Genomic DNA, 26,995 nt, shown 5'->3' with positions numbered 1-26,995 from the left:
GTCACTATATTATGATCTCTATCTAATTAGCCTTCTTCGGTCCATCTTTGGACATAGGCCTCCCCAATCCTTTTCCATTCATCTCTGTCTGTCGCTATAGTCATCCACCTGGAGCCCACGTGCTTCTTGATATCATCTGCCCATCTCATTTGGGGCCTTCTTCTGCTTCGTTTATATTCCCACGGTCTCCAGCTTATAAGAATTTTGTCCCATCGGTCTTCTTTTTGTCTTATATTGTGTCCTGCAAATCTCCATTTCAATCTTGTAACTTCTTGTCTAACATCCCTCACTTTTGTTTTCTCTCTTATCCACTCGTTTCTCTTTTTATCCATTAATCTTATGTGCAATATTTGTCTTTCCATTGCTCTTTGGGTTTTTATGATTTTTTCCATGTTTGCTTTTGTAAATGTCCACGTTTGGCAACCATAAGTGAGAACAGGGAGTATGCATTGATTGTATACTTTGGTCTTAAGATGCTGTGGATATCTTTTGTTTTTAAGAATGTAGCTTAGTTTGCCAAATGCCGCCCATGCCAGTCTAACTCGTCTTTTTATCTCTGCTGTTTGGTTTTCTTTGTTAAGTTTTATAATTTGACCCAGATATATATAATCCTGAACTTGTTCTATTTCATTTTGTCCGATCCTCATTGTGATGTCTTCATCTGTATTTGTTATGATTTTGGTCTTGCTGTAATTCATTAAGGCCTACCTTTCCAGCTTCTACGTCCAGTTCTTTTATCATTTCAAATAATTCTTCTTTTTTATCGGTTATCAATGCGATGTCATCAGCGTACCTTAGATGGTTCAAGCGTTGTCCACAAATTTTTATACCTTTTTCTTCCCATTCTAATCTTTTAAAAATATCTTCCAGAGCCTGATTGAAAAGTTTCGGTGATATTGTGTCACCCTATGTCACCCCTCTATTTATTTGTATTGGATTTGTTCCTTCATATACTTTAATTGTTGTGTTGGCTTCCTTATATATATTGGCTATTAGTTCCGTATATATGTGGTCAATTCTGCTGTTAATCAAAGAACTTTTCACTGCTCAATGTTCGACACTGTCGAAAGCCTTTTCGAAATCTATGAACGCTATATATAGAGGAATGTGGTATTCATTTGCTCGTTCTATAAGTATTTTCATACTTAGTAAATGGTCACTTGTGCTGAATCCCTTTTTAAAACCAGCTTGTTCTTTTGACTGGTATCCGTCGAATTTTGTCGTCAATCTATATTATGATAGACAACATGATATCCAACGATCGATAACGGTCATGGAACTAGAAGAAGAAGAATTTTTTAAGGAGCTTTAGCTATAATGGTAAAGAATTTGTGTAAATCAATAACTGGAGTACAATAGACAGTGATAATAAGTGAATAAACTATATGATCATAATTATAGTCTTTAATACCTTTTTAAAAAATCTAAAACTCAGGGTTTGTTAGAATTCCGTAAAGCCTGCTTCAAGGCACACAGTAAACAAAACAAAAAATACCAAACTATGAAAATTCACTCTCATTTGAAAATAATAAAACTTTATTGTGCCATAAAATTCGAAGTGAATGAATGAACTGAATGGTGAGGAAGCCACACTAAAGATATTCAGATTTCGATTTCACTTTTTCAGGTAATGGGACACTCTTGTGGTTTATGCAAAACCACAACATAAAGGGTGGATCAGTTTGAATTAGAGCGTCGGTTATTAAACCGCTAAAATATGTAGTAGTGAATATTTATATTTATAAAACTGTAGTGCGTTTTAAAATAATTAATTTGCTGCTTTCTTCTCTGTTTACTGTTTACTATGGAGTATGTAAGGTAATGTGAAAATTTCATGAAACTTTTCATTTATATTTAGAGATTTTCTTTAAATTTTTGTGTAACTTCTCTTTTAGGAAACCTCCTTTCACTTCAGATCTACCTTTATTATTACCCAAGTGTCCAATTTGCGTTACACATTCATTTCTTTCTATTGATTCTCTTTGCCTTTATTCCTAGGTAGGCACCGCCTTTCCAGTTACACTTCTCCATAAATTTCAATGTCGGATCAGTATATATATATATATATATATATACATATATATATATATATATATATATATATATATATATATATATATATATAATTATATAATCTAATCACCTCCAAAAATGTGCATTCTTTGGTCTTTATTTCTTACCTATTCCAAAAATTTGATAAGCTATGCTCTCCTATCTTGCATCACTAATTGCAACACTTAGACGTCCCCTAATAAATTCTTTTTTAATGTAATTGTTTTTCGTCACCCTTCCCATTAGTGCCTTAGAACACAAAGATTCTTCTTCTTCTTCTTCTACTTTTTATGTAGACATGACTCTGTCTATTTTTCAATGTGCCTCCAGTAAGTTGCCGTTCCATCGTTTTCGTGGTCTTCCTACTGATAATCTTCCTCTTAGGGAACTGTGTCTTGCCGTCTTTACCACTCTATTTGTTGTCATTCCGCTTATATGATCGTTTAATTTCTACTCTTCTATTTGTTACCCAGTTCTTGATCTTCTCCATATTTCTTTTTGTGTTACGTAAAAGTCGTGTTCCATCTGTTTTAAGAAGTTCTGCAAATGTTCCCTTTTTATTTGTCTAATTAAAGTATTCGTTTCATTTCTGATTCATTTATAGTGGTTATATGCCTGTTGTGTCCTGCATGGTAAAAAGGCTTTCTTTCTTCTTCTTCTTCACATTTTGTCTTCATATTCTCTCTAAACCATGGTGTTTTCTCTTTTAATATGTTAGTGTTCGTTACTTTCCTCTCTCCAAGTGACTGTTGCTGCGTTAATTATGTTATTTTTGAGTTTTCCCATCTTTCCTCGATGTTACCGTTTTCTAATATTTCATTTCCAGTGATTTTCTCTGATATTCTAACAAAAAGATTGCTTTCTTGCATTATATCTATCTCGATCTTAAGGTATTGCATGCGTCTTAATCCATTTTCTCATGATTCTGTAAGAAGGCCTCTTCATTTATACCACTACGATACTGTAATAAGGGTTTTAGATTGCTTTATATATTTTAGTGCTGGTCAGTAATGTCGATCCTGCGAGTAGAATTTTTCTATCTATATATCTATCTCTCTGTTTAAAAAGCCTAAACTGTCCACCTCTGAACTTAAGCTTTTTGCCACTCTTCTCTGTCTTGCCCACTTTTTATTTAATTTCCAGCAATTTGTGTCTGGGACTCCATTCCACTATCTTTCTTTTCCTGAACTCATTTATTATTCCACCTACATTCCGGCCCAATTAAATTTTTGTTTCAAAATAGCCTCAACAGCAATTTGCACACCCGTCTTTTTCCTGATAACTTGATTTGGAACTCCGTCCATTTAACTTATTCCTTACATTCATTTTTTTTTATTTATATGTGATTTTGAGAAAAATCTAATAAAAGATATAATTTAAGTTAAGATATTAACAATATTTGAATTTTCAATATTTTTATTTTGTGTTTTGCAATTAATTTAGATTAAGATATGAGAAGGAAAATAATCAACAAAAAGTTAAATAAAACTGTATGTCTGTGTGTCTTAATATGTCTGGGTATCTGTGTTTCAATCTCCTCCTAATTTCAAATAAATCTGACAAAAAATCTTTTTAGTTTTATCTAAACTATTCACCTAGTACCACGCAGTAAATTTTTCCAACCTCTGTAGACTACACAAGAAGTCGCTGCGAAAAAGGTATTAATTTACTTAAAACATCGTGGGGTGATCGTGGGTGGGAGAACATGTACAACTAGTGCTTACTTTGTACTAAAAATGAAGACTAAAAAGCATTTACTTTAAATAAATAATCCAGCATCTTTTCCGCTGAAGCATGTGCTATATAGAAAGCCCTTGAATGGTGTTGTGAAAACCAGTGGAACAAAATTGTCGTATGCGATGATTCATTATCAGTATTAAATGCAGTACAAAACTTTTAAGTCACAATTAACAGCAATATATTCATATTAAAATTTTTCAAAAGTTACTTAAATTATCAGCTTTATCATACGACGTTAAATTCGTATGGATTAAGGGGCATTTAGACATATTGGGTAATAGTATTAGTAAGAACCAAAAGCCTTAATAAAGAACTCCTCAAAAACCCGCAAACGGTAGAAAGGTTTCAAAACTATATCGAAACTAAATACATAACTAAGGAGAATCTAATAGTTAGTGAACAATGGGAAATGTCTAAAAATTATTTTAAAGACGCAGCAAATAACATTCTAGGGCCGCAATGATCACCACCACGCAATAAGTGGTTCGATGCTGAGTGCGAGGACATTACAAGAAGAAAGAACAATGCATATAAACTGATGCAGCAAAGAATAACCCGAGAATAAAAACAAAAATATAAAGATCTTAGAAGAGAAGAAAAGTACATCCATTGGAGAAAAAATCGAATTTATGAAAATAGAATATTGGAAGAACTTGAGGCATTAAAAAAGAAAAATCAAACAAGATAATTTTATAAAAATCTAAATAATGCAAAAAAAGAATTTAAACCACGGATCGGACTATGTAAGGATAAGGAGGGTCATATACTCAATACAAAAGAAGAAATATTGAAAAGGTGGGTGGAACACTATAAAGAACTACTTACTATCGAAGTAGAAGATCCAAATCAACGATCCATAGGAGCAAGCAACAATACACCATTGGAGCCTCGATCAATCCAAGAAGTACGGGATGCAATAAAACACCTAAAAAATAATAAATCTCCAGGAAGTGATGGTATACCCCCGGAACTCATTAAATGTGGAGGTGCTACTCTGAATAATCATATATATAAAATCATACTGAGAGCCTGGAATGAGGAACAAATCCCGGAAGAGTGGTGTATTGTGATCGTTTGCCCGCTACACAAAAAGGGCGATCAATTGGAATGTAGAAACTATAGAGGAATAACCCTCCTTAATACAGCATACAAAATATTTTAGAGTATTGTATATGGTCGCCTGAGTGCATATTCAGAGGAGCTTCTTGGTGAATATTAAAGCTTTTTAGGACTAGTCGATCAACAACAGACCAGATCTTTGTGCTAAGGCAAATACTGGAAAAAACCAATGAATTCAATATCGACACACACCATCTTTTCGTAGATTTTAAATCTGCCTATGATAGTGCCCTAAGAAATAAATTGTATGAAGCCATGGATGAATTCCACATCCCCGATAAACCGATAGGATTGGTTAAGGCTACAATGCGTAAAATTGTTTGCAAATTCGAAATACAGGACGAACAATCACAGGCATTTGAAACGCATGTTGGACTGCAACAGGAAGATGCGTTAGGGTGTCTCCTTTTCAACATAGTTCTGGAAAAGGCGGTCAGGGATGCCCAAATAGACAACAAAGGAAACATTTTTAATAAATCATCCCAAATTTTGGCATATGCAGATGATGTTGACCTAGTTACCCGCACAACACGCAAGCTAGAAGAAATGTATACCACCTTGTCAAATGCCTCAAAAAATATGGGCCTGCATGTAAATGAGAAAACTAAGATAATAGCATCAACACCCAACAATAGAGCCACAAACATCCGCCATCAATTCACGGTTGATAACTCTACCTTTGAAGAGGTGGACAAATTCACATACTTAGGCTCCCTGATCACCAAGGAGAACGTTATGACGAAAGAAATCAAGCAAAGAATTATCTTCGTAAACAAATGCTATTTTGGACTGAGTAGACATATGAGAAGCAGAAACTTAAGCCAGACAACAAAAATATCCCTTATATACAAAACCCTTATACAACCAGTGTTGACATATGGATTGGAGACATGAACCATTTCCAAGGCAGATGAAAACCTCCTGCTTATATTAGAACGAAGGATTCAAAGAAGAATATTCGGTGGCATTTGTGAAAATGGTGTTTGGAGAAGGAGGTACAACTACGAGATATATCACAGATATAAACATATATTTGGTGGTAGGGACGTGGTATCTCTTATAAAAATAGGAAGACTAAGATGGGCAGGGCATCTGGCAAGATCATAGTAGAACAACCCTCCTAGAAGAATCTTTATGTCACAACCTTTGGGAAGTAGAACAAGGGTTAGGCCAAAACTCAGATGGAGGAATGGGGTAGATGAATATGGTAGAAAAATAGGCGCAGCAAACTGGCAATACTTGGCAATGGATAGAACTGACTGGGGTAATAGACTTGGGAAGGTCGAGGCTCTTTTATAGGGCTGTAGTACCAATGATGATGATGATCTCCTTGTATATGTAAAACAGCATATTAAATTTAAATAGGATAGACTTGGAATTCAATTCGGTGAAACTACAGGTACTAATTTGTTTAAATTACAACCAACAGTGGCTGCAAACCAATTTTACAAAGTTGTTGCACTAAGGAGTTCTCGGAGTTCTCCCAATAGACAGATGTGAGTGTGAAACTAGTATAGCTGATCTAAATCAGATATTCTTTAACTGTCCCTTACATGTCAACACAAGTACGTGGCTGCTTCAAGTTTAAAGAAGCCATTAACTTAAATGTGCTATTAAGTGAAGATATTAAAAAAATTTTTAAATCGATTATGGTATTTCTGCAAAAAATTAAATTAAAAGTGTGAATGAAAAATTTGATGGTTTGAATGGATATTTCCTTTGTATGTGTACCTATTTGTTACCCTCGTATCTAACAGTGGTTTATGTTTTGTGAGTGATGAAGTCACTATGATGAACCCCTTAGCGTGAAAATTGTCCTCCCTGTATAATCCTGAATGAATGAATAATAATATTTGTATGTAATTACGTGGCTAAAAGTTCTAAACCAAGGCTAAAATATAAAAAAAACTTCTATAGAATTTTACAAAATCATTTCCTTACTTCAGCAAAAACTTCTTTTATTAAAGATGTGTTTGTGTAAAATTAATGTATTTTAAAGGCGAATAACAAATTTGTAGAACATGATTTATCTCTGTTCCTTTTAATTATTTACTTCTTCTTAATTTTAAAGAACATACCTTTAGTTGATAACTTTCCCAATTTTGCAACATTGTTGCAGATGTCAGCTCCAAAAATACTACTCCAGTTCAAAGTATGCTGCTCTTCCTGTGTTCGTGTATTATTTAAAGAAGAAGTTCTCGTAAACGTCGAGCTGGTAGAGGGTTATTAATTTTTAGATTAATTTATCGCATCATCCTTTGAAGATGAAATTTTAATGCTTCGTGCTTTGATATCTCAATAATAAACACAAATATGAATAATTAACATAATATGGCTTTTATTGGTTTTTTATAAGTTGTTTACTATCAGGTATATAGTGCGGAACCGACAAATTAAATAAATTCGGTGTTTCCATTATTTTTGTGAACACAAATACTAATGTATATATGATTTACCAAATTATTGTTGACAAAAAATGATTTTTAATTTAATCGCAAATAAGCCACCCATTAAAATGAGCTCTTTTGTTCCGTTTTTCGCGGGGATCACTCCGCCTTTTCTTTGTTTTCCTGTTCTCCGCCGTCTTTCTTCACAGGTTGTTGTGTGATTTCGACCGATTGGTGATTTAATACCATTTTTTTCTATTTTCTTAAGTTATTTCAACCTTTGAGCCTCTATATCTCTGACTTTATCGTCTCCGTTTAGCTGGTTATTTATTTTGTTGTTAAATAAACGTCAAAACTGTCCACCTTGGATATTTTTGGCCCAAGAATTTTTTTTGAGAATCTTCATTTCTATTATTCTTAGCTTGTCTTCGTCTGTATTAGTCAAGCACATTGTCTCTGCTACGTAGGTTACGACAGGTCTGATTGCTGTTTTACATATCTTCAATTTATTGTTGTTACTGATGTCTGTCTGTATGTCCAACATCCTCTATTTGCTTATTTTTGTGTCTGTTATAGCCTCTCCTACAGAGTTGTCTATGATCATTTTCGCTAATCTAATCAGTTTTGCTAATATATTTTTGTTTTTCGTTTCGAGTAAGGGTGGTATCTATTTAAAAAGTCAAAGGTTTGCTGGAAGTCGATAAATACTAGGTGTAAATTTATGTCATGTTCGTAACACTTTTCAATCAGTTGTGTAAGTATGTGTATGTCGTCAATGGTTGACTTTCCTTTTCTGAAGCCTTGTTGATATTATCGTAGTGTATTTTCGGTGTATGTATCTATTCTGTTTTCCAAGATGCTTATCAATATTTTGTATGTGCTATTCAGTAGCATGATTCCTCTATAATTACTGGTATCCTTATAGTAGGCATATTTTCCGAATGTCATATATTTTCTATTAGCTTAGGAATCCGGGGCATCAAGTCTTCTCCTCCATTTGTTAATAACTCATTGTTAATTTCATTCGGTTCAGCTGCTTTTCTTGATTTCAACCTTTTTTACTGCCTGAATAAGTACCTAGTATTGTGTAAAATAAAAAGAAGAAAGGAAAGGTAATGAAATATAACTGATTCTGACGAAAACATAATCTTGGACAAACAGAGTAAAATAAGAACGTATAAAGAATATCTAGAAAAACTATTTGAAGACCAAAGAGATAACACCTTTGAGCTAGAAGAAGAGGTAAATGATGGACTAAGAATATTACAGCAGGAAGTTTATTCCGCAATAACACAGTTAAAGGATGGCAAAGTGGCATGCCCTCATAATATACAAGCAGAACTACTCAAACTAATGGACAACAAATCAATAGCAATAATCAATAGCAATAATCGCTAAGATATTTAACAACGTATACAACTCTGGAGAAATACCAACAGAATGGCTGAAATCTGAATTTATTGCACTTCCAAAAAAAACAAGAGCCAAAAAATGCGAAGATTACTGTACTATAAGCCTCATGAGTTATCTCCTTAAATTGTTCCAAAAGATAATTCATAAGGGACTCTACAAGCTGTGTGAAAGTCAAATTTCCCCCAACCAGTTCGGGTTCACCAGAAATGCAGAGTAAAAGAAACAGGAATAAACAACCAAGATCTGAAAATAATTAGAAATCTTTACTGGACAGCAAATCTCAGAGTTGAAGGTGAACACACTGACTATGTGAAAATCATGCGTGGAGTAAGGCACGGCTGTATTTTGTCTCCTCTAATCTTCAATCTGTACTCTAAAAAAATATTTATCGTAGCTTTGCACGAAACTGTAAAAGGTATTCTACTAAATGGTTACCGGCTAAACAACATCAGATATGCAGATGACACCATAGTATTTGCGGACCACTTAAAAGACCTACAAGTTCTTATGAACAAAATCACGTATTACAGTCAACAATATGGACTTAATATAAACGTTAAGAAGACAAATCTTATGATAATTAGCAAGAAAAGAAACACAGAAGGACAACTCTACGCCAACCAATCTCCTGTAGAAAGAGTGACGCACTACAACTACCTCGGCACCATAATAAATGAAGAATGGACCAACAACCAGGAGATTAGAGCACGCATCGGAAAAGCTAGATCCACCTTCAATCGGATGGGGGCCTTCTTCAAGAGTCACAACCTCTCTCTTGATACAAAAGTAGGAATGCTGCGATGCTACGTCTTCTCTGTCCTTTCTTTTTTATGGTGTTTAATCGTGGATCTTTAATCGTGCCGCTTTTTTTGCTTTTGGTTGTTCTGTTGTATTTATTTAGTTTTTCATCTATTCTAATGTTTATCTAGGTCATCCATGCTTGTTTCTGATCTATGTTTTTGTCTTTGCATTCTTCATTTAACTACTCTTTGGATTCATTCCTTTGCCTTTGTCGTATTGTTTCTTCTGTTGTCTCTATTAAGATTGTTTTGATCTTGTTCCAGTAAGTTTCTATATCCTTAATTTCGACTTCTTTTTTCAATTTTTAAGGCTTTTGCTACGTCTTTTACGTATTTATTGGTCACTGCTTATGTTTTTAGCTTGTCAAGATTCCAGATTTTTTCTTATTTCGTTGAGCTTGCGTTCTTATTATTTTATTAAACAGCGTAAAACAAGTAAATCTGCACGGGTATAATCAATAGTAAGTAGATCAAAGGAGAATATGAGCTGCAATAGACTGTAGTAATTGTGTGATCATACGTACGTAACCATCCAAACATAAACCACATATCCACATATATACACCTACATCATGTCCAATTGGTAAATCACCAGAGAGCTTGACCATAACTTCACTTCGTCCCAGCTTCCTAGCTCTGGATAAGCTAGCCCGGCAGGTCTTACTCTTGTTACAGAATATTTGATATTACTTTGATATAACAGCACTAGATATAACGGAGCTCAATAAAAGGTCTATCGGCTTTTGAAGCAGACCTTATAAGTATTAAATCTACCGAAGTCCCGGGGACTTGTACTCGTTTATGTAATGTAATCTGTTTATGAATGAGGTTAAGGCCAATTGGCTGCAGTATCACGGTTATAGAACAGATGACTAAGAAATAAAAAAATATCTGGAAGTTAGCATAAACAACAGAAAATATAAAAGTTTGTAAATATAGAGCAGAATAAAAGCCGTAGATGCACAGGGGCATTATGAAGAATTTTAAAATCGAAGCGCATCTCTAAGACGACTAACGTAAAAATGTGTAAACTTTTACGATCCAAACTATACCTCCAACCTTCTCCAGGTTCTCACGTCTAGCAAATTTTGGGCGTCCGCTAACACTTGATCCTTATATCTTTTCCGTGGCCTTCTTTTTGGTCTTGCGCCCTGCATTTTACTATCTAGGGCTCCTTTCGGCAATCTTTTGGTCTCCAATACATGAACTGCCCATCGAAGTGTCTAAAGTTTAAAGAATTCTCAGATCAGTGCCTCTTTGAACAATTGGTAGAGTTCATGGTTGTACCTGTATCTCCATACTCCGTTTTCGTTAATAGGCACAAATATTTTTCTTAGGACTTTTCTTTCAAATAATTCCAGCTTTCTGTTTATGGTTTCGGTCATTATCCATATCCCGCATTCATAACATACCACTGGTTTGATAATAGTTTTGTAGACCCTGATTTCCGATCTCCAGTGTGTGTTTTTGAAGCGGTACACATGAGTGAGTGAAAATTAAGCTTTATTTCCCTTTCATCATCATCATCAGTAGCTCGACAACCCTAGCTGTTCCTTGCTTTGTTTTTCCAGTTGGCAATCTCTTGACTTTTGACTCTCTTTTATTTTTCTTTACTATTATTTAAATTTCTGGTTTTTCTGTGACATATATGCTTATTGCAACTCCCAAATATATGAAACTTTCTACAGTTTCAATATTGTATGTTATGTTATGGACGGAGGATTTCCACCGATTGAAAAAATAAAAATGTTAAATAAATAACTTGGTAAATAGAAAATACCACAAAATTGAAATACTGAAATTATACCATCACTTTTTAAAAAAGGAGACGAACAAAAAAAGATTTAGGGCTATAGATAAAGTAGTCTAGTATATAGGACATACTAACTATTATCTAAAATTATTACAAATAGAATTACGAACAATTTCGAGCTCTATCAAATTTCTGAACACACCTATTTTAAAAACAACTTAGTACAATTGATCACATACAGTCATTAAAGATCAGAGCAATATTTAAATCCTTTGAAAACTATAAAATAAACTCAGTAAATACGTATCTTTTGAAAAATATTTATAGACAAGCTACAAGTATTACTAACCTATACACTAACTACATATGAACTCAAAAACGATAAGAATAAAAAGGAAAACAATATACTATATCCCCTATACTACGATGCACTTTAAAGATATGTTTAAAAAATTATATTGTTAAGAACAATAACATTAAAAGAAAAACTAGCAAACGAAATAGTTAACACCGATGATATCGTTTTAACTGTAAATAATCTCACTAAATTGAAATTTGTACACTGTGACAATACCACTTGTCCAATAAGAAATGTATCACGAATAAAATAACATTTAGATTAATGGGAAGACAAACGAGATAGTTGATCGTTACACATACTTAGGAAAGACAATAAAAATTAATAAATAAACTACATCTTAAGAAATAAAAACAAACCACTCATGATCAGTGTCAAAATAAGAATAGTTACACAATGTATAATCCCAGTTTTTATATATAGAGTGGAAACGTAAGCAAGATTTAGTGCAGTGCAGTGGTGAAACCAAAATGGAAATGATTGGATTGACACTGGTAGAAAAGAGCGATTAGAAACCAGCGGCTGGAAAAAGAAGACTTGGACGTCGTGACGTTTAATGCGATGATATAATTCTATTACAAAAATAGCGAAGAAAAATTGGATTGCTAAGGTTCAAAACCGAGGTAGGATGAGCTGCAGAAGGCATATGTCTATATGTAGACGTAAAATGTTAATAGCGAAAGAGAGGGAGAAAGATATCTATTAAAAATCATAACTTTAATATTAAGAGTTATAAATCTAGTTGAAAAAAATAAAGCATAAGAGAATTTTTATGGAATTACGGAGAAATTAAATAGAAATTAATTACAAACATGACGAAGAAATGAAATAAACCAGCAAGTAAGGATAACTCATGTCAACAAATTGGTAAGAGTACAACAAATAATATGTACATACGTATAAATAATGCTTTTTCTAGTAATAAAACATAAGATAAAAAAAATAAAAGGAGATAAGTACACAATTTTGAATGATAGAATTTGAATTGTACACAAGAATTGATAATATAGTGTCAGAAAAAATGACAGCTTGATTAGGACTTACAAGTATTACAAGGATAAATGATTGAAAGCATTTTGTGATTTTTTCCTCGGGTTATTAAATGTTGATTGAGAATTAGACAAGGTGTAAAACATATAAAGTATTTTATTTGCTACATGCAAGGGCCTTCTTTAATCGTTACTCAAAAAACCGGTGCCAATATTTTTGTCCGGCTTTCTAATCTTAACAATCAACATCTTCCCGATTCCTTTTGGTATATGAGTGTTGATATAATAATACGGATGTGAAAACAATATATTTTGTATATAGAACATTAAAATGAACTTGATAATAATTCATATCTTGTTCACTGTATATGAATTTGACCGTTCTGGATAAGTTTATATAATAGTAGAAACCTTCACCGTCGGAAAGTTAAAAATAGTCAATAAGTAAACTTACAAATAATTAAAAGTCATGATTAGTAAAATCCATCATCACAATCTGATGCACATAAAAGAATTTAATGTCCATTCACAGCAAACACTTCGCTTAAACATCAACGGGGACCCAAAACGTCAAAACAATACGGCGATTTTATTCGTCATCGTGAAAACGCTTTTATTGGTTTTCTCGGCGGCGGGTATATCAGTAGCAATGAAAGTAGTATATTTTTTTATGAAATCTTTATAGCAAATAAAATTAAGGCTAATAGCTTACTTGTGTTTAGTGGTAAGTGTTTGGAGAATGCATGGGGGGAGACACCGTAGTAAGCACTGATCGCGCACCTCGCTCGCTCATATCAACACACTGCGCCATTAAAAACATATATACGATTAAGTTGTTTGGAGTTTCAGAACTGCCTAACTTACATATTTTAAGACAACGTGGTCATTTGAAAGGAAAATGGCCGCCTAGCCCGCCGCTGTTGGCCTATGAGAGAGCGAATATAGAGAAATTAGCCGGCGAGAGAGAGAGAAAGGTGCGTGACAGGACAGGACTACATTAAAAAGCAATAAAAAAGTATTTAATTAAGAGCTTGATTTAAAGTGATGAGTGTGTGACAGTTATACGGTTTAATCTGTTTTAAAAAACTGCCAATCACTATTTAAGTTTAAGCTCACCTAGACATTCGTATTTGATTGTAATAAAAACAGTAGTAGGTACTTACCTACAGTATATCTCAGGCAGGAAATTATTTAATACCTCTTAAAAAATAAATAAAAGTAGTTTTTCTCCTTTATTTTTTCTTATATTAGATCTTAGGCCTGCTGTTATCCGATTTTAACGTTGTAGTGTTTGTAACGTTGACTGCGATATTTTAAAGTGTTTTCGCCTGGTGCCTGTTTTAAAAGTGTTGCTGTTCAAGCTAGTCTCTGACTCTCCATTAGTGTACTTAACATTTTGGCTGCATTTCCGTCTTCTTTGTCTTTTACATCGTATATTATTTAGTGTTTTCTAGAGATATCTTATATGGTTACTTAGACATCTGTAGCTCATTGTTTTCCTAGCAATTGATCTCAAGGCTCTAGCACCATGCATTTCTGACGTTTTATGTATTATTTTTATTTCTGCTGTATTTACTGTCGTTTTTATCACAATATATCAATATATACCATATATCAAATACTAAGAAAATTAGTAAAACTAACTGAAATGTACGTGACAGACTCATATGCACAGTGCACACGTAAAGATAGGAAACAGAACACCGATGCCATTTAGTATAACATCAAGACTTAGACAAGGAGACTCTTTATCACCGTTGGTATTCAATTTGGTTTTAGAATATGTAATAAATACAATATTGTCTGAGCTGACAGGGTGAATTGCGAATCGAGGATCAAAACCGTTGTTGGCCTTTGCTGATGATGTAGATGCAGTCTCTCATTCTACAAGAGACATGAGAGAGGTTTTTCACAACTAGACGAAGCAACAGGTAGTCTGGATCTTTGAATCAATGAAGAGGAGACGAAGTACATGCTTGTAACCAAAAATATAAGACCAAGAGTTAGACAGAACATAACCATTAATGACCACAACTTTTAAGTTTTTATCCACAAAAAGAGTTTAAATATATCCATTGTTGGACATAGGCCTCCTTAAATTGCTTCCACGATTTCTATCTTTTGCAATTCTCATCCACTACTTTCCAGCTACAGCTGTTATATCGTCTATCCATCTCTTTTTGGGTCTTCCCACGCTTCTTTTTGTTTCTCGAGGTCTCCAGAATGTCACTTTATAAGACCATCTGTTGGTGTCTTGTCTTGCTACATGTGCTACCCATTGTTATCTCAATGTCGCTTTTTTCTCATGATTTCGGTTACTTTAGTTCTTCGACGTATTTCGGTATTAGAAATTTTGTCTCTGAGGCTTATATTTAACATGGCCCTCTCCATAGCCCGTTGAGTTACTCTTAATTATTCTGCCATTTTTTTTTGTTACTGCCATAGTTTGCAATCCATAAGTTGCAGTTGGTAGTATACAATTGCATAGGTTTTTCGTTTTAAGTGTATTGGGATTTTTCTGTCTTTTAAAATAAAGCTCACCTTACCAAAAGTAGCCCTTTAATTTCTAGGGTTTGATTTTCCTTTTCGTTTTTAATTGCACGTCCTAGATATATATATATATATATATATATATATATATATATATATATATATATATATATATATATATATATATATATATATATATATATATTGAAAAAGTTGTATTTTATTAATTTTATTTTTATTTATAATAAATGTTGTAATTTTTAAAATCTGTGGTTCGTTGTTTAATTTAATATATACCTCAGCTAGCTCAATTATGTGTTCTAAGCAATCTGTCACTGTGTGACGTCGACTCTGTAGTCTCCTGGTAGAGTTCAAAAAGAAATTAAACCAAAATTTACTTTAGACCTTTGATAAATTAACCCAAATAAAGCACGTTATTTATTAATATTGAACAAATTTAATATAAACAATAAAATTCGTCTGCAACTTGGGTTGCCTTTAAAAATTTACAAAAATAGGAATCGTATAAATCTTAATGTGGTTTAGAGTCGTGACAATAAAAATTTATTACAAAATGTGGAGACTATACAAGTACCTAAAAACTAAATAAATATTGCAACTTTATAAAGTGTTTAAATGAACTATAAAGAAAAGAAAATGAACACTTTATTCCGCTGACTTTTAACTTGCATTCAAATATAATCAAAATTTCAAATGATCCCCAAAATTATTATCCAACCTTACTTTAAAACAGTTCTGATTTATTTAAAGAAAACTAACTACTCGCAAAATAATTGGTGAAACTGGAATATCAATCCTCTCTTCGGAAGTTAAGGTACGTACTATTCTATTTATTTTTAATTTAATGATCATTAATATTTTCAATTTTTTTAAGGCCTATCGCAATTATGTTAATTCATGAATTTTAATTTTCTCAATTTAAATGACATTTCTATACTCCAATAATAATTTATAAGTTAAATTGTTTCTCTTACTCTCTGGAACAAATTCTGGATATCTCTGCTGTGGAAACTGTGGAAAAACTAAAATTCTCTTTAGACGAGTTAAAAAAACACTCCCGACCTATTCCACAATTTCAGGACTCCTTTCAAAAATTCTTGTCCGCCTCTCCCCAAAATCTATTATCCGTTGCTAACAGCAACCAACGTTCTTTTTTCTTTTCGTCTTCTATTTTTTTTTAAACCATAAAACTGTCCTGTTCTGACACATTTGTCAATCCACATTAATTTCTCATAATCACTTTAATCACATCTAATTTGGGAATTTATAAAAAAAAATGTTCAGATATAAAACTTATTCTATTACAATGCTAATACAATTTATTCTTTTCATCTCCACATCATTGTAATTTCCTATTTAACAAAACCCCTATTAATTTAGCTCCCATAGACTTGCTTGACAGTTTATTTTCTGACGTTTTCAAAATTTCTATGTTTAAATATTTTTTTTAAGAATTCTTCTTTTTTTTGTTCTTTTTAAGGTTTAGACGATTCACCTATACACTAGGCAACTATACTATTCAGAAATTATTAACACTATACCAGGTAAGTCAAAATTAATTTATTTAACAATTTACTAATCTTTTTCTCTCTTTTATTTCAGAGTCGAACCCACATTGTGATGGCTTCATGAAATTCATGAACAACAAACTCATATAAAAATCCATTTAAGTTGTATCTTTTTTTAACATATTGAAATCATTTCAATATATATATATATATATATATATATATTGTTCTACCTTTTCTATATTGATGGTGTCTATCGTGATGTTTTCTAGGCTGTTACTAAATATTTTTGTTTTGTCGAGATTCATTTTTAATCCTATTTGATTCGATTTGTGATTTAAATCTTGTAGCATTGATTTTAGTTCATGGATATCTGTGCTTATTAGTACTATGTCGTCTGCGAAACGCAAATGGTTAAGATATACTCCATCTATTTTTAATCCATTTTCGGTCCAATTTAGTTTTTTGAAGACATTTTCTAATGCCAAAGTAAATAACTTGGGTGAGATGGTGTCGCCCTATCTCACACCTTTGCCAAGGTCTATTTTCATAGATTTCATATCATCATCTATTTTTACGTGAAAAGTAGCATCATCGTATATATTCTTAAGAGGGGCAGCATATCTTAAATCTACTCTGGCGTCGTCCAATGCTGTTAAGAAAGCCCATTTCTCGATACTGTCGAATGCTTTGTGATAATCGACAAATGCCAGATGTAGTGGTATGTTTTATTCTATTATTTTTTCAATAACTGTCCGGATTGTTTGCAAGTGATCGATAGTGCTAAAACCCTTACGAAAGCCTGCTTGCTCCATTGGTTGGTATGCATCTAGCTTAGCTGTCAATATATTTATTTTTATTCGGGTTAGTAGTTTGCAGAGGTGTGACAATAAGCTTATTCTACATTAGCGTGAAACAAATAAGCTATGGCTGTGTTGTTTTTTATTATTCACAATTGGTAAGTTTTTACTTTAATAATATTTCGAAATTTATTTAACATTACAATGTTGTCAACATGGTTAGCGGAAAATCTTTTTTATGTCAAATGCAGTTTTGATGAACTTTCTCTCCAAGGCGTAAGGATTATTATTAATTTCAGAATAATATTTGGCCCTCAAAGAGATGAATTGACAGAAGTGTGGAGAAGGCGCCGCAATGCTGAACTGGTGACTCTATATGGTACTGAAAACATCAGACATATAAAATCTTACCGGGTAAGATCTACAGGTCATGGGATAAGATCAAAGGAAGTCAGTATGTTAAATACAGTGTTTTTGAGATACCAGATGATAGAAGATCAGTAGGTTGTCCCGGAAAAAAAAGGAAGGATGATGTTGAAGCCGATTTATCTAGGAATGGGTACAAAAATGGGAAATGGAACAGCAAGATAGTAAAAGATGGAGGGCTATAGTGGATGCGGCGAAGATTTACTCGAGTTGTAAAGCCAGTCAAAAAGGCGAAGAACAAGAATAAGCACTTTAATTATATAAACATTACTTAATACAAGTTATATTTTTATGGACATTTCAATTTCCGTTTTGTCACCCATCCATTTATGTCTTCTATATCGCATGCTCTTCTTATGTTTTCGCTTCTTTCCCTATCCAACAGACTTTTCCCTGATATTCCTCTATTATTTCTCTGATATTCGATTATTTTCATCTCTGTTGTTTGTAGAAGTCGTTTCGTTTTAGATGTGTCAGGTTATGTCTCCGCCGTATATGTTAATATAGGTTTAATTGCCGTTTAATTTATAGATTCTTGTTTTTGTGTCTTGTCTTAGATGTTTGTTTTTCCAGATTGTGTCATTGAGACATCCCGTCGCTTTACTTGCTTTTAAGCTTTGTTGTTGTACTTCTTCTTCAACATCTCCGCAACTAGTTATGTCTATTCTTAGATATCTAAACCTTGCTTCCTTCTTTATTATTTTCCCATTAATTTCATTTTTACATCGTAGTGGGTATTTAGATGTTGTCGTACATTTGGATTTTCTGCTGATAATATCATATTGTATTTCTTGGCTGTTGTATAGAAGATGTGTGTTAATCTTTGGAGCTTGTCTTCTGTTTCGGCGAATAATGCGGCTTTGTCTACATAACATTATATTTGGATGTCTTTTTTTCCCCATTCTGTAACCATGACCTTTACGTACTGCTTGTATTATTTTATCCATTATTATATTAAAGAGAAGTGGGCTTAACGAGTCACCCTGTCTGACTCCGCTTTGTACTGGTGTACACTATGTTAGTTTTCCATTTATCCTTGCCTGTATTCGATTATGGAAGTAGATGTTTTCGATGGTTTGTATAATATTGAATGGTACGTTTCTTTTATACAGTAGGAGTAAGACGTCTTCGACTTGGATGCGATCAAAAGCCTTTGCCAGGTCTATAAAACATATGTATGCTGGTTTATTGTACTCGATGGCCTTTTTTGTGATTTTTCTTAGTACAAATACGGAGTATACTCAGGATCTTTCGGATCTTAATCCTTGTTGTTCTTTCTAATGTATTCTTTTAAATACTTGTACAATCTTTTTAATTTCCTTGTTATTTACCAGTTTCTGGAATTCTGAGTGAAAGTTATTAGAACCTGTTGCCTTACCATCCGTTGTTTAGTTTCTGGCATTTTTATTTTTCATTTTTCAAAGTTAAGTTAACACAAATATTAGTTATGTTATTTCAATTGCCTTGACATGTTTTCTTTATGTATTTCAACCACGTTTCTTTTTTTTATTCAATTCCTTTTATTGTGGCCAACCTTTCTGATTTATATAAACATGTTACATCTTTAAATTTCTTTGTGAAGATTTAACATGTTTTTTTTTATTGTAGCAAGTTTATTTTTGCCCTTACCAATATGTTTATTACTTTTATGATTGATTTCTTTATTTTCTTGTCTATTCAATATTTGCAAATTATCATTTGCAATATTTAAAAAAAAATCGTACAATCAACGTTAAAAGTAATACACAGTTAAAACAGACAAAATATGTTATCTTAGTGCGTCTTTAACATAATTTGTTTTTAAATATTCTAAAATTCTTAAAATTTCTAGATATTCCTTAGTAATTCCAAACACTGTCCTTATCGACCCTGAGAAGGGAATGAAATACGACTCTGTATTGACGGCCCCTATGTAGAATCTTGAATCTCTCGTAAGTCAATGCCATTTGCTTACTTTGTCTACGGGAATACTGAAACGAGCTTGATTTGTATCCGAAAGGTCGAGAGACCGAGCCAAGATGCACCACCGCTTCCATTTCAAAGTACAGCCTTCCATTCTTTCGTGCATTCTCATTATCAACTGGGAAATTTACAGGCATATCTCTTCAAGTTCTTTGGGCTTATTAACTACTTAATTAAATTCCACGGATAGCTGGTCACTAGCTAGGTGGTCTCAATATCGAAACAATCTTCGGCTTTGTAATAAGTTGGCTTTCAAAGAGAGTAGACATGGAAAACAATTACTAGAAATAGAATTGTATCTCAACGATGTAAATCAATTTAATTTTAACTTCAATAAATAATTTTAAAAGCATACGAGAAAAGAAATATTATTTAAAATCAATTAAATAATTAAAGAGAACAAGAGTGCCTATAAATAAAATTAGTTCATTAGTTAAAAATAAAATAAGTTTAGTCCATATACAGTCGCCAATAAAGTTTCTAATTAGAAAAAACTGCAAGGAAAAAGGGAACCAGGTCTTTGAATAGAACATTAACTGTTTCCATATAATGAAATTTGACTGGCGAAAACAGTTTTATACGATAACCTTGAAATTGATTAAAACATTTACCTGAAATAGGGCTAATATGGCCACTAAACTTATACAACAAAGTTAAAGAAGGTGAACTGATTCAAAATGAGTGGAAAACTCAAATTATTATAAGTATTCCTAAGAACAACAAAATTCAAAATTATAATTTAAGAGCAGAAAATTATAGGGCTGTGGAACTTTCATCATGTGTAGTAAAACTACTGGAATCAATGATTAAAAATAGGCTGGATTGGATCGTGGAAAATCAAAAAACCTTTAGCCAATTTCAAGTAAGATTGAGAAAAGGTATGAGAGTTAATGATAATTTAAATTATTTAAATACTTAAATTAAATTGGTTTTCTCACAAAAACCAATATGTAAATGCTACTTTCTTAGATATCAAAATAGCTTTCGATCATGAGAATATTTACATATTATACAGACTTCTTAATTTTGCTTAATAGGCGTTTGATGGAGTAGATCGACAAAAGATGTTAAAGCAACTATCTATGTTAGGGATACCCAATAAGTTGGTTAAACTTATACGAATGACTCTGGAGGGTTCCAAAGCTATGGTGAGAATAGATGGAGATATGACGCAGGCCTTTGATATTCAAAATGGAGTTAGACAAGGTGATGCCTTATCAACAACACTTTTTAATCTAACTTTAGAAGCTGTTGTTAGAAAACTGGATATAAACGGCTGTATTAGTACAAGATCAATGAAAATATGTGCATATGCGGATGATGTTGCCATAATAAGTCGCAACAAGAGGGTATTCAGCGAAAAAGTTATAGAACTGAAACGAGAAGCTGCTACGTTTGGTCTATATATAAATGAAAGCAAAACAAAATATATGAAGTGCACAAAATCGAATGAACATGAGAATCTGAAGGTAGACAACCATACCTACAAATATGCCTCCACTTTTCCCTACCTAGGCTCAATAATAAATGACAACAACATCAGTCAAGAAATACAAGCACGGATTCTTAGCGGTAGTAAGTGCTTTTATGGATACAAAGTATCCATAAAAGCACTCCTTTATGAAAAGCAAGTTACTGAATCGTGAGTCTAAGCTGAGAATCTACAAAACAGTAATTAGACCAGTGGTCACATATGGATGTGAAACGTGGACCCTCTCAACCACTGATGAAAATCAACTGAGAATATTTGAGCGCAAAATACTAAGGAAGATATTTGGACCAACCCAATGCAACGATGGTTCGTGGAGAATTAAAATGAACCACGAGCTGGATGAACTAATGCAGAGCGCAGATATTGTCAGATCTGTAAAGTCACAAAGACTAAACTGGCTTGGTCACCTAGAAAGAATGCCAGATAATCGAGCTGTAAAAGTAGTCCAGAGATGGAAGCATCAAGGAAACAGAACAAGAGGAAGGCCCCGTAAAAGATGGATAGACGACGTAGAGAGGGATCTTAAAACCATGAACATCGGGCAGTGGCGAAGGAAAGTATCTGACAGGGCAGAATGGAAGAACATTGTTAAGCAGGCAAAGACTCACAAAGGGTTGTAGCGCCAGTAGAAGAAGAAGAAGACAAACTTCTTAATAACTTTGATATTCGAATACACATCAATAACCTTATACTTCAATTCTTGAACAATAGGACTCTATGTTAAACATCATTATCACAAAATAGTTGGACCATCGCATACTACATAAGGTCTAATACAAGGCTCACCTTTAAGCCCGATATTATTCAATACTTATCTTAAAAATTTATCCATGATTCATCTAAATAAAAAATATTTTTGCCTTCTCTTTGCAATTTTCGAATTTCCCTTAAATATTTCCTCCTCCAACAAATAATTTCTTCGTTCTCTATAAGCGCAGATTTTTTATTGTTATTCTCATAACCGAATCCTAATTCACGTAAAGTTTTCCACAATTTATCTCTTTTAATATTTGGCAAAGATTCGTCTTCATTAATGTCTACTAAAAGTTTATCCAAAGTAGAAATTTTTTTTGTAAATAAAATGAATAAACTTTTCTATATGAATCGGTTTTTTCCTGTTGACGTTTTAGGTGCTTCTGTAATACCTCCACTCTTTTGTTGCTTTAAAAGTCTATTAATAGTTGCTTTTCCAACTCAGGTCATATCAGAACACTTGAAATTATACTCCGAACAGTACTTATAAAATGTTTACGTACAAGGGCATAAGATACATTTAACACTTAAGTTTTCATTGACACGATTAAATGACACTCTAATTTTACAGCAGTAAAATTAGACCTTTGTGAGATTTTTACAACACAAGTTCACTTATTAATATAGCTTTTTATTATAGAACTAACAATTATGCGTATTATTATCGCAGGACTTTACAAACACAACCTGTTAATCTTAACTAAAATGATCCACAATCTGTAAAACACGTTCTACCGCTTGGAAATTTTAATCCTTTCTGAGAAAGTTGAGGGCTTATAAATTTACTCTCTATTTTTTGGAAATTGTAAATATTTTGTACCTATATAGATAACGTACTTATATTATTCGTTGATTAAAATGGCTACTAAATTTAAGACAACAGTTGAAATAAATTGTTGTGTTAAAATATTTTAGGAAAAAGCCATTTTAAGAACGAACAATGCTGAATATTTTATTGTAAAAAATCTCCGTCACTGTTTTATAATTTTATATTGGGTTTTATCTCGCGTTAATTATGAATGTTCTTTTGAAAAACACTTTTTAAAAAAGCACAAACACTCAAAATAAACCTTTATTTACACTAGCAAAGATTTTAGTTACAATTCAAAATATATTATTCAGACTTCAAATACAAATATACTCTATCTATCTATACAGCCCTTGCTGTCCAATTTTGGACATAGGCCTCCTCTTCCTTCTTCCACGTCTCTCTATTGTAGGCAGTTTGTATCCACTTCGGGCCTGCGTGTTTCTTCAAGTCATCTGACCATCTCATTTGTGGCCCTTCTCTTTTTCGTTTGTAACTATATGGTCTCCAGTGTTTAATCATCTTATTCCATCTTTCGTCTTTCTGTCTTATGGTATGTCCAGCAAACTTCCACTTAAATTTTGCTATCTGCGTTAATACATCGGTCACTTTTGTTTTGTTGCGGATCTAAGTATTTCTTTTCTTGTCTGATCGTGCAAATATACTGTCAGACTAAAGAAGGAGGTTTTATAAAGCTTTATTTCAAGATTCCAGACGGTTCGGTGCTGATAGACGGTAACTTCTTATTGAATACTCGTGATTGAATATACTGGATTCTAGGATGTACTATAACTCATGCAATAAAATTTGTGCTTTCAATAATTTTCAAGAATCGCCGATCAAATAGAAAAAACTGTAGAAGACAAAAAGAGATGTTCGCCAGTTTTTATGAATGTTTCCTAGGCTTTTGATAAAGTCTGGCATGATGGGATAGAATATAAACTAGAGTTACTTTTACCTAAGGAACAGTCAATTACTACAATCGTATATTAGTGAAAGATTGTTACTGTATCTCTAACTTAATAACAATAAGTCCTTTTTTTTAATATACCCCATCCCGGATCTATAGACCCACGTCCCAAAGCTCACCGTTGTTTTCTTCGCAACACCTAAGCTCCGGTTTATAAGGTGAACATACTTTCACCTGGATTTCCTAATTCTCTTGTAAATAACCTCCCACTTTTCATCAAGACAAGTTTCGATACAATATAAACAAGTACTGAAGCCGGTATGAACATATAAGGTACAGCTCTGAGGATGTGCCAGTGAGAGTAACATCAAAATTATTCAGCTTTTCTGAATAAAGTACTGAGAGACATTGTAAATGCTTCCTGGAACATAAGAAGTAGTGACCCACACAAAGACCTAAATGTGGAACTGGTTGTTAAAGTATTTGCAGCAAAAAACGAAACCTTTCGAATTAGTATAAAACCTTTTAAGTTGATGCAAATCGTTTATGTCTAAAAGTCCTGTGTATGGTGGTAAGTGCTATGTTTAAGTCGGTTAAAAAATTGTGGAAGACCATTGGGGAGAACTCAACAAATATTATTTTAAGACTGTTGCTAGAGAAAATTTTCTCGTTAGCCTAAACTTTTGTGACTAGTTGTAAATAACTAAGGCACCGCTTAGGTGTTTTTTTAAACAAAAAAAATTAAAAATTATGACAGAAAAAGCCAAGTATGCAAAACAATATTATTCTTTTTCACCCGGAAAACGCACCCTCCTACCAAACACTCACGTTTCTACTGATAGAATTGATAAACTGATTTAACCAAATCGTTCAAAATAGCAGGTAAATATTTTATTCAACCAATTGTCTGGCTAAATAGGTCTCGAACCTAAGGACAAAAAAAAGCAGGCAAATATGTTTTAGGAACTTGATATGATAAAAGCCGTTTTAAATTGCCAGAAAAATACAATAGGATTATTTTAGATTTCTGAAATAAATTAAGAAACACAAGTCTCTTTCGAGAAGCTTATAAACAAAATTTTTATACAATAGGAGTTATATGAATTTTTTTGATTAGACCAATTAACTATTTTCAGTATTAGCACGTGGACTATTCAGCTTATTTCCGCCCCATCCTCCGATTGCAAAAAGCTATAGTACAGATATCAAAACAAACCCTAGCAAATTAAATTATAAACAATGGTAAAATTATTAAATATTTAGAAGAAACAGTTAATTCAAATACACATTGTCCTTTTTGCTAAATACTTTTTGAAATGACAAAAACAATGGTCTTTTAACTGACTCTATATTAAATCAATATTATCAATGGCTTAAAAAAAGTTCATTTGATACACTTCCACAATGTTGTCAACTCTATTGTTTTCCGAAATACATTAGGGCATGACTGGCGAACCATAAAATTGTATAAATTTTATATGGCTCTGTGATTACCTGAAACAATATGTCTAGTCGCGACGGGCAGTTCATTTATCTCTAAAGGCAGAAGTTCATAATCCTGTCGTAAAATTTCTTGAACAATATTGGCAAGAATTAGAGTTTTTTCCTCATGTATTAACCCTAATATAACGCTTTTGTTGTCTATTTTATTTTTAAATATGTAATAGTAGTTCCATCTTATTTTATATTTTTTTAATTTAAATAATAAATAATTACGAACAATTCTGTTCAACAAGCTCTTGCTCTGTGCACAAAAGTTGCAAAATATTCATTTGTATCAATTTTTTTACCTTGGAACGTCCTTTTGGTTAGATGTGATGATTGTATATAATATACGAGCCCCTTCCCATATCATTGGCCCACCTATGGAATTTGCAATTTAAGACAATTTTGGTGCCCATCGAGTATTACCGAATTTTCATTTGTTAACTATACGAGAAACAATATATCATATGCATTCAGTGAATAACTTACCAACTTTAAATAAACTTTTGAGTGAATTAAGAAACAAAGAAATAATCCCCGAGTGTATAAAACTACTTTTTGGAGGTTTTTAAAATATAATGGTTGTATGTCTAAAACAGTGAATAAACGGCAGGCAATTATGGAATCCAGCCGTTTAACAAAGTGGAGGTTTAATTATTTGGATAGTCTAATGTCTTTTTTTTTTAATAGTGAAGGGAAGAACTTGTATTATTTGGATGAAACTTGGTTCAACCCACGATATAGTTAAAAAAGGTTGGACCGATGGTAGTAAAAATTGTGTCACCAATGTTCCTCCCTCTAGAAGGAAAAGAATTTATATTTTACATTGTGGGGGAGAATCAGGATGTTTAGAAGATGCTTTATTACTCTCTGCTAAGAGTGTAAGTGATGGTCGCTTAGATTATCATCAATATATGGACAGTACTTTGTCTGAAAAGTGGTTTGAGCAGCAATTACTACCTAAATTAAAAAGAAATAGCGTTATTATTTTGGATAATGCTCTGTATCATTGTAGACTAAAGAGTAAAATTCCAAACACTAATTCACACAAAGCTGAAATTCAAGAATTTTTATCATGTGTGTGTGTGTGTGTGTGTGTTTTTGCATTTTTGGCTTCAGATTCTCTGTCCATTCGCCATCATACCTTTATGGAATTATTTTGTATTTTTTGTTCGGAAGCTCTAAAGGAGTGCTCCTTGCTTTCTTCTCGTTTGCTAGACAATCATAGTCCTGCTCTAATTTTACAAAGCAATATTTTCTATATATCTAATTTTACAATTATACATTAGATTTTTATTTCTCTTATAAAATATTCAGCTTGTTTTGAATTATGTCCTTTTGTTGTGTGTTTTTTTTTTTATTGTTCTTTTTTTTTGTTTTTTTTTTTATTTTTTTGTTTTGTTTTTTTTTATCAAAACATAAAACATATTTTATGGATTCTTACACAAAAAACAACTTTAGTTGTTATTTAGTAGTGCTTTAGTAGAATTATTAAAATTAGTTAAATGTGAAAAAAATTATGTTACCGACAGCCTGGCTGAGAATTATGGCCATAAAGTATTTAGATAACCTCCTTACTATTGTGTACTGCATCCAATAGAGTTGTTGTGGTCTCAATTAAAAAGTAATGTGAGGAAAAATAATAATTCTCCTAAATTATTTTCGACTTAGATTTAATTAAGACCGAATTTAATAATATTACAGCAGATAATTGGAAAAAATGTATAGA

The 26,995-nt window shown here is 32.6% G+C and overlaps 1 protein-coding gene across 3 annotated transcripts in view; it reads right to left on the bottom strand.

Annotated features, from left to right (window-relative positions):
- Positions 1-26,995, bottom strand: part of Abd-B (Homeobox protein abdominal B) — a 645,906-nt gene that overhangs the window by 463,773 nt on the left and 155,138 nt on the right. Inside the window, exon 1 of one of the 3 annotated variants that reach the window (XM_072522552.1) lies at positions 13,324-13,391. The exons of 1 other annotated variant lie outside the window; for it this stretch is intronic. The gene's annotated coding sequence lies outside the window, so the exon portion shown is untranslated. Of the gene's footprint in view, positions 1-13,065; positions 13,207-13,323; positions 13,392-26,995 lie in introns of those variants that run through there. One more of the 3 variants, XM_072522551.1, reaches the window with a different exon arrangement.

Source organism: Diabrotica undecimpunctata, chromosome 2 (genome assembly GCF_040954645.1).
Source record: "Diabrotica undecimpunctata isolate CICGRU chromosome 2, icDiaUnde3, whole genome shotgun sequence".
Taxonomy (NCBI): domain Eukaryota; kingdom Metazoa; phylum Arthropoda; class Insecta; order Coleoptera; family Chrysomelidae; genus Diabrotica; species Diabrotica undecimpunctata.
This window is presented reverse-complemented; position numbering and strand designations above follow the sequence as displayed.